Genomic DNA, 9,553 nt, shown 5'->3' on the forward strand with positions numbered 1-9,553 from the left:
GTTTTGCTACATTTTGGTGTAAAACTCATGTCAGTGTAGTCCTAGCTGATGTGTTTTGGGAACCTCTTGAATATATGGTTTCATTGTTTTCTTTGGGTCATGTCTAATTTTGACCCATGACAACACTATGTTTTGATGTCATATCTGACATATTTCTTCCAAATGTCACATATGTCAGTTTTAAAATGACACATATGTCAGTTTAAAAATGTATTGATTCTGCTTCAAGAGTTTAGATCAGCCTTCCTTAGTGGAGGGTCTGTGGATCATGGGTGATTGATACGATTTCAACAGGTGACGTAGAACTGAATTCAGGTGACTGAAAAAAATGCACCTGGACAAAACAGAAAAGCGTTTCTGCATATTTCCACATACATCAAAAGAAACAAGTAAAATCAGAAGACAAAAGTCATAAGTGAACACTCATAATGTTCTTGTCACCAATTGGAAATGAAAGCTTGTACACCAATGATGCAGGAAAGAAAAGTAATAATCAAATGCTCTTTGATTAAAAAAAAAGATGAGAAACACTGATCTAGGTGGTGCAAAGAAAGCATGAGGTCTGCTACAAGCACGCAAGACCCAGAAGAGATATTAATGAGTAATTTTGGAGTAGGAAGGGTGCGGGGAAGGATTCCATTGCGTTGGTTTCATTACTGACAGATGTAAAGGACTGCTCTGGTTTCATTTAAAATTGTTACTTGAGATATAAATCCTTTTTCTCAGATGGAATTACTGGATTACATAGCACCTATGTTATGGAGATACTGTGTATGTACAGATACAAACCAAAAATTGTCTTGAAATAATTTATTACTTTTATTTTTTACCAAATAAAATGTTTCTTTTAAATCTCAGCTCATTCCTGGCCTCTTGTTATCACTGGCTCATACTGTTATTAGCATTTTTCATTTCAAATTTAAAACATCTTTTTTAAAAAAGCTGACATCAGATGTGTTGAGTGAGATGATGTAAACTGAGATCTCAAAGCTGCTTTGTGGTAGAATCACTGTTTGCACATCTGCTGTCCTTTTTACAGGACCAGTAGTTCACCCAAACAGCAGAGATGGGACCAAAGCTGACACCACTGTAATGTAAAATTTCTGGAATGAGATCATAGAATCGTAGAATAGTTTGGGTTGGAAGGGACCTTAAAGCCCATCCAGTTCCAACCCCCCTGCCATGGGCAGGGACACCTCCCACTGGCTCAGGCTGCCCAAGGCCCATCCAACCTGGCCTTGAACACCTCCAGGGATGGGGCAGCCACAGCTTCCCTGGGCAACCTGTGACAGTGTCTCACCACTCTAATGGTGAAGAAGTTCTTCCTAATGTCCAGTATAAAATATAGGTAGCAATAAGCTGGATCAAAAATTAAACAGGGTAAGGTCAACTATCTGAACGCCCCATGTTTATATCAGAATGTTGTATCATTTCCTTACTGTTTACCTTCCTGTTATTTCTACCTTGCTAGCCATGTCACATTCAATAGTCTGTTCTGTGTCCTCCTTCCATCTCCACCTAAATTTCCTCTTTCCTATTTATGTGAAACGTCCTTCAGTAGTCTGTTCGCTTACATCTTGCCTTGTAAATGCTATGGGAAAAAAATCACTTCCATCACATTGCTTGGGAGAATTAGCTTCATTCAATACTATGCATGAGTGGATGCTGCTACTGAATGGCTAATGAGAAATTGATTTGGAGTCTTGAATATTTGCACAGTGCCTTTGAAAAACCAGTAGGAAGCATAGTAACCTTTATGAACAGCTTACTGTCTATATTTAGACTTAATGAAGGAAGGAAATTAAGAGGAAGAGAGGAAGCGAAAAGTTAAAAAGACAAAGGTTATAGAACAGTGAAGTGGTTACTCAGTTACCGCATTTGAAAACTTTGATGACTGGGTTTGTGGCCATATGTGTGCAGGAACACAATGTATGTACCTGTATGCATAATAACAAGGCTGCTACTTGTACAGGAACTTCTGCTTACAGAGTAATATCAGGAAAATTCATCTTGGTTAATTGAGCTCAAGCCTTTTCTCAGTTGTCACACACAAGTCATTATAATTCCTATCTCTCCTCCTCTCCTTCCAGTTTTCCTCACTTAGGTCCAACCTAAACTTTACAGCTGCCAGTAAGTCTGTCTGCAGCATTTCAGCATCACTAGGTAAGTAGTACAAAGAAAAACCCAAACTTTTGTACTTTCTGGATGTATCAGTTGGATTGAGCAGGAAACTATGCCTATAGCCAAATGAGGATAAGACTGATGACCGTAGGAGTTGAAGATATCTTACAAGAAAGTGCTTGAATGCTATTCTTTATTGAAAATTAAAAGTGTGCCACAGGGAGCTCCTCTTGTATTGGGACTGGATTTGGTTTAGTTGACCAAACGTTGCTGAAAATTAGAAGAATTAGAATGAGTTATGGCAGAATTACTCGAATCTCAAATAATTCCTTGTAGCTGAGTGAGAGGTGTTATTCCCTTTTGGCAGATGGGAATTCTGCACTGCTCTCACACTCCAGAGCAGCTGTGGATGCAGAAATGGGTGTCTCCTCATTTTACATCTGTTCAGTTCCACTGCCTAGAATTTACCAATAATAAAAGTGACTTAGACAATCCATTTCCAGGTATGTGAGCTGGGTCTTGTTTAGTACAAGCACATAATAACTGAAAATCTTATGTATATTAAATGCTTGTAAAATTGTCTCTTGATGTTGCAGGTATTTGTACAAAATAAGCAGCTATGTTTATTCCCTATGTATCTTGAAAATGACCAGATTTCACACTAAATTTTAGACACTCAGCTATTTATTATCTCAAAGTCGTGGCTAATGGTACTTGGGGCCCTATATTCCGATAAATATCAGTAAGCAGTCAATGCTTAAATAACAAAAAAGATTAATCATGACTCTTAATGTGCAATGGTCAGCTTCAAACCCATCACCCACAGTCTTTACAATTGTTCTGCTTGACTTGCTCTTCAAAATAAAAATATCTTAGTGCTTAGGTTGGGCAGACCATTGGCTCTTACAAGTTGTTGAATTCTGTAGACACACGTATCCAAGTGATGAAGAGGGCTCAGTCAGTAAGCTGACAAGTCAGCGAAGCAGCCAAGACTTGGGGTCAGGATGGTCTCAGAAACTCGTCATGATGGTTTCCCTAATTAAAAGCATTACAGGGATCAATATAGGCTGTAAGGAAGCAAGTGGTTGCCATGTACTGTAAAGGCATCATGGACGTCTCAGGATTCATATCCTGTTTCTCCTTTTCTGAGCAGATGTTGCAGATACTCAGATATTCAGGGACATTTAGAAGCCAATTTGTTGGCAGATTTTGTTCTCATGCCTCACATAAAAAGACTTCAGGAGGACAACATCTGTCACTGGTTGACACATAAATAAACTGCTGGGTTTTAGTTATGGCACTGAAACTTAGCTCAGATGCTCCCTGTACTGCAAATTCTTAAGGAGGGGGGGAGATATTCTGGAGAAATATTACTGTAAACAACCTCTTTTCAGCCAAGTAACTCACAGTGGGGCCTCTCTGCCATTGTCCAAGGGACAATGCTATCAGCCTTCGGTGCTTGAAATGATCAGGCAGAGATAGGATCACAAATCACAGACATAAAAAAGTGTCCTCACCTCCTGGGAAGACATAAGCTGCAAAAGAGCAGTGTGTCTCTCTATGAAGATTTTAAGAATGGATGTTCCACAAGCGAGTTTTTTCTAAAATTTAATTTCCTTACGGGTTTTTCCTACACAGTTTGAAGAATTAAAGCAATAAAACTGCCTGAACAATAAAGTATTGAACCTTTAGGAGGTAAAAAGAAAGAAAGATTTTCCTGGATCATTTTTGTCCTTTTTTTTTTCCCACCCACCCCACAGACATGGCCAGAGAACAAAAAGCAATGACAATGGAAGTAGACCACAGGGCACCTTTGTATCTTATATGTGTTCATACTGCTTCTTCTACCACGTCTTCTGCACTACGTGTTGGTTTTAGCTCTTCACCGAAAATCTGAAGGCTCAAGTTGCACCTCTTACCCTGCTCTTCAAACCTGCTTTTCATAGACTTGTATTTATCTCCCCCATTTATTGCATTATTTCATTCCCCTCTTTGTAGGAGTTTCTAAATATAATCTGTACTGAAATATATATATTTTTGTAAGGAGTATCACTTGTTACAGAGGTAGTATTTTGAAGGCTATATGTATATACATATATACATACACACGCATGCTTATTTTCCAACTTGGTCAGCTCTAAAGACATCAGATATATATTCAACCATGATCTACAATTCAAAAGAGATTACTTTCTCAGTAGATAAAAAGGTACGGTCTGTAATCTTAAGGTTAGCAGGCAATGTTTTATTCAGTTCACAAGCCAATAATTTGTTTGAATTATTTTCAGATCAATTGTTTATAACACTGTTAATCTCATGATCTTGGGAGATTAACAGTGAATGAAGTTGATAGTTGACAGACTGAATTCAATCAACATTTACTTAATTTGCATTTCCTTGAGCAAGCACTATTAAACCTCATCAAAAAGAGTAAGCATTTCACCTGGATATACACTTGCATAAGGTCTGATACACACCTGCTTTTACCAACCTAGTAGCAACAGAAAGATACTACAGCAGATATTATAAATCTCTTACGCTCAGTTTTGAAGGAAAATGTTAAATATCATGGCAGGGATTTGGAAATTGAAATCTGATTTTCAAAATCACTGAGGAGATAGATTTGGGGGATTTTTTTTTTTTCTTTATGGGGTTTAAGCACTTTATCTGGATTTACCCCTTAAATTTTGCACATAAGCCTATCTTGAAAAGACTCATTGTACTCAACTTGTAATGTTTTATAAGGGAGAGAGATAAATTTATTGTGTGATGTTAGAGGGGATTCCTTCAGTCACATACTTAGAGTCCCAGGGATTCACACCAGTGTCTGCACGTCAGAGGGTTCATCCTTCTAGGGAATAACAAACAGAACTTTGGTCATATGGACAAATTGGAGAGCTTATTTTCAAAAGAACATCTGGAATCCATTGTCATCAATTAGAAAGTCTGAAAAATAAATGAATTCAAAAATAAATACGTAAGTTAGAGCAGGAATACTGCACTGGTTCCTTCTATTTTTTTTGCAAAGTTAGTCCTATTTTTTCCTTCCCTAAGATACAACACCATTTATTAATTAATAAATCCTCTTCCTTTAAAATTTAAATTACTGCCTTCATTACCACAACTGCCTTGGGTTCCAAAGTCATAGGAAACACAAAAGACGTGACCTGGCAAACTTGAACTACCTCAAGTTTTAAGAAGTGTACCATGAAGCATATTAGCGTGTTCTTTCACGAGTAGTTGAATACTTTTTTTCCTTACTTGACACGCAAGAACCGTTATGCCCTTCAACTCTTAGAATTGTTTTAATGTGAGAGGAAATATAAGTCAAAGCATTTATATCATAGCACTTGAATACATGCCTATGAATGTCTTAACTAAATGGGAAAAAGAATCAGATAAAAGAGATATTAGTCCCTCCATCTGCCTGGGACAGCCAGAGCGTGGATCGATGTACTTTAATTCCCTGCCAGCAGCAAGCCACGTTTGCAGCACTTTGAAGTAACAAACCAAATAAAGTGACAACTGAAAGTACTGTAAATCTCAGCCTCTCATTTCATACACAGCACTGTGCTTGCTTGCACCTTTACTCTTTGGACATGAATCTCAGAATATTATGAAAGCCACAACTTTCTGTTATCAGGGAGCTGATTTTACTCTCACCGAGCACCGCTGAGGTGAGGCAGAGGCTGTGCTTAGTGTGCAGCAGAGGGTTGTTTTCAATACTTGCCAGCAACTGGATGAGCTCCTGTCCAAACGCTCTGTAGGTATCCCTCATCCTCTTTATAATTGTTTCTATTTATTTATCTCTAATGTGGAGCTCAAATATACAGGTAGAAGACCTGCATGCTGTTCTGGCTCCGTTTCTTATTGATCTGCAAAATTAAGAACAGATCCTTCTTTGAGGTTTACTTTAGCTAGTAATCAGTGATATGAAGTGATATTTAGGAAATATATAATTAATTTGCTTTATTTATGATGCAGGCATAAAAGGATGCTCATCAGAAGGAAGCATATAGAAAAGAAGAATCTGGTGACAGGCTTTTTCAAACATCTTTTGGGGTTTTCATGTATGTGATGCATATTCCCCGCATAGATGAAAAACTACAGATGAGTTGTAAAATAAAAGTAGTGTGAATGAATGGATTCTGCTTGCTGTAAAACACAATTCATAATGTACTCATTACTTCCAGCTAATACTAGAGCTTACAGTTGCTACATCTAAATAACACTGAAGCAATTTCCATGCTGATTTACACCCTAGAGAGGGTAGTTCCAAGTCCTGATCTTCAGGATCAGCAATATTTTTAAATGAAGGACTGGACTAGCACTTGTGAGATTAAGATTCAGCAATTCTTCCACAGGTTCCTTATGCAGCTAGCTAAGACCCGATTTCTAAACAAGGCACGTCACTGCAGATGTCTTCCATTGATCCTCTAAGCTGAAATAAAGAAGCAGAGCCAGATGTAACAACCAAAAGGTGGGATTCCTTCTTCCCCTGACTAAATGCCTCCATCAAGAGGAAGCTGTTTTTTTGTCCTTATCATGTTTGCTAGTTGATGGCTCGGCTTCAACAGCTGTGCTTCTACAGGGGTAATCCTGAGGAACTACAGGTTCCTCCTCAGCTTTGAGTGAACTTTCTGCATCAATCAGGGACACAAAGACCAAGTGCATATGGACCAGATATCTCAAATGCCTTACATGGAGGAAACCTTAACTGAGAAACTTTAACGGCAAAGATGTGAGAAAGTTGAAGATTCTCTCTCTGCCAGCAAGACCCAGGACCCTTAGGGGTGGCTTAAATGGTCAGAAAACTGTAATACTGACAGCTGACTGGGGTCCAGTGGCTTCCTAGCCAGGTAGAAACCAGGCTGGGTTTTGAGGCTTAAAAATTTGGATCAATGTGAATAAAATGGTTGTTGTGCTGGTGGTACCCTAGCTGCTCTGTTTTCTGGTCCATTTCTACTCTTCCCAGTACATGGTAATCCCACTGGAAAAAGAAAAGGAAAAAAGCCCAAACACTTCCATTTACCCCTCTGAATCCTGCCAGGGACAAGTCGCAGCGCTTCCCCTGTGCCTGATGTATGGATGGTGCAGTCTCCTTTCCTTTCTGTCTAGCCAGTAGGAGATCCTAAATTGCCCCTTAATGTATCCATTTTTTTAATTTTCTGAGCTATAGGCACTATAACCTGCAGGAAATAGTGCTGAATAAATTTCTCTTGCTTTATCATTTGGCTGAAATGCTTCTATAGCATAGAACTAGGTTTATTTGAATAGGCTGAGTCTAACTTTGAAGGCTTGTGAAAAAGACAGAAACAACTGTGCTGTGTAAATCTCTTTTAACATTAGTCATTGTAATTTACAGCACACGCGGCAGTACAACTCTGAATAAATAGCTTTGTTTTTTTGAAATTTTAACTAAGAAGGCTTATATGTGAGTTTTTACACAATCATATTGCTCTTAAGTTAGCGTGTTTACTTTCACGTTACTAAATCTACTGTTGCAATAAAAAGGCAATTCTTTGTTTCTTTATAAATTGACATTGCTTAACATTTGTAGAATTAATTCTGCTATTCTGGTTTTTTTTTTTTTTTTCCTTATAATTTTCTGTCAAATGGAAAAATGAGCTGAAAAATGCCAGAGATCCAAGCGCTTCTCGTGGCACTGAGAGCAAAGGAAATGCAGCGCTATAGGGAGGAGGCATTTGCTGATGCTTCCCATGGAAATGAGCAGGACGACAGGGAGTCCTGGACAGCCAACCCAGGAAAGGTGGTGGAAGATATTCACATCTTCTTCAGAATCAAGAAGGGTTTCACTGTATTTCATCTGCCACGTGTTCTCCCATTGGCCACAGGTAGAGGTGGATTCCTCCATAGAATGGCTCCCATATGGGTCAAATTCAAAGAAACCTTGTTAACAACTGGTGAAGAGACTGCAATCTGAGCAGTGAAGGAAAGCCAAGCCTCTGCCAACGTTTTAAGGAATTTTTCGTTGATGTCTGCTGAGGGAGTGGCCACACTAATTGAACAAGCAATAGAAATCACCTGCTGTAAGCCAGTCTAAGCCTGACTACACAACGATGTGCTACACGCCCATGTGAAGAGCTGGGCTAGCACGGATAAATGCGACCATCCGTCTGGAGCTTATTTCAAAATCAGAAACATTGCTTTCTTTTCCCTTCATTGAAACAAATTTATTTCGGTTGTAGATCTGCGTATTGTACCTAGGGTTCACTGAAGCAGCAACACTCTGGGGAAGATAACTTCAAAGATGTCCCATAAAATGATTGCAGACACCCCCCAACAGAAAAAAAAGAAACAACCTCTTACGCAGTCAAGCACAAAATGAAGCAAAATGAGGGAAATCAAATAATAAATAAGTGCTCAAAGTTTACACTGTTGTTCTGGGTTGGAAATTAACAGCATTGTTCTGGAACTATATGAGATAATCCTTTCTTTTTCTCTCCAAATAGTAGATGGACCTTTAATTAAATAAGTTAGTTGACATGTCAGATAAATGCAATTAATTTAGATTTAGTTTTAGATGTTCTAAAAGGCTATTTGCGTCTTATTGATATTCCAGCCATAATAGACTACTAATTTGGGCAGTTAAAATTTCTAAGCATTGATGTTTTTTTCAGAAGTGTAGCTTACTAATGCTAATAACAAGATTTTTCATCAGCTTATGAGATATTGAATAAAACCTTCAGAAAATTCCTTTAATTGTGTCTCTGATGTTTTGGTAATTGCCAACTGTGATACTGCAGCTGCATTAAACTTTGTTTTCTGAAACAGAAGGAAATGATTGCTCGCTTTGCATTCCATGTTAAGAATATTCTGTGGAAAGATATCTTAGAATATGTTTTAGGAGTTGTGAGGGGAATGTTGTGAACTTATCTCAAAAAGCATTTTTGTTCTCTGCTAGGGTTTTATCAATATACCCTCACGGAAAACTCGTAGTTAGACAGATGCAGTTCCAGCAGATGAGCAACCTCTCCTACTACTCCAGAGAGCCTTGGGATCCTTCCTCCCGCCTGTGGCTTCAGAGCAGGGCAAGCTGGAGGTGATGCGGCTCTCATGAGGTGAAGATCATCAGCAGTCAAGAACATTTTTCTCTGTGAAACAAACCAGCATATACTGATTGCCCGAAAACAGTTGAGAGCACAATCCTGAGGGAGGCTGCTGTGTTAGCCCATGGTGTCAGCTGGGGAGCGGGTTGGCTGGACACGCTCCCGTATGCAACCCCTCCCTGTGTTCCAGCCTCTCCTGTAGCACAGGGTCAGCTTGTCCCTTTGCTTCCTCTATCTGTTTTAATCACCTGATGTCTTTGAAGTCACTTCAAAGGTCTGCTGTTAAAAATTAATATCCAGTAGATTATGATCCTATTGTTTTAGGCAGGGAAACTGCCTCAAGTAATGGTCCTGCTCATGTC

This window comes from Cuculus canorus, chromosome 3, assembly GCF_017976375.1.
Source record: "Cuculus canorus isolate bCucCan1 chromosome 3, bCucCan1.pri, whole genome shotgun sequence".
Taxonomy (NCBI): domain Eukaryota; kingdom Metazoa; phylum Chordata; class Aves; order Cuculiformes; family Cuculidae; genus Cuculus; species Cuculus canorus.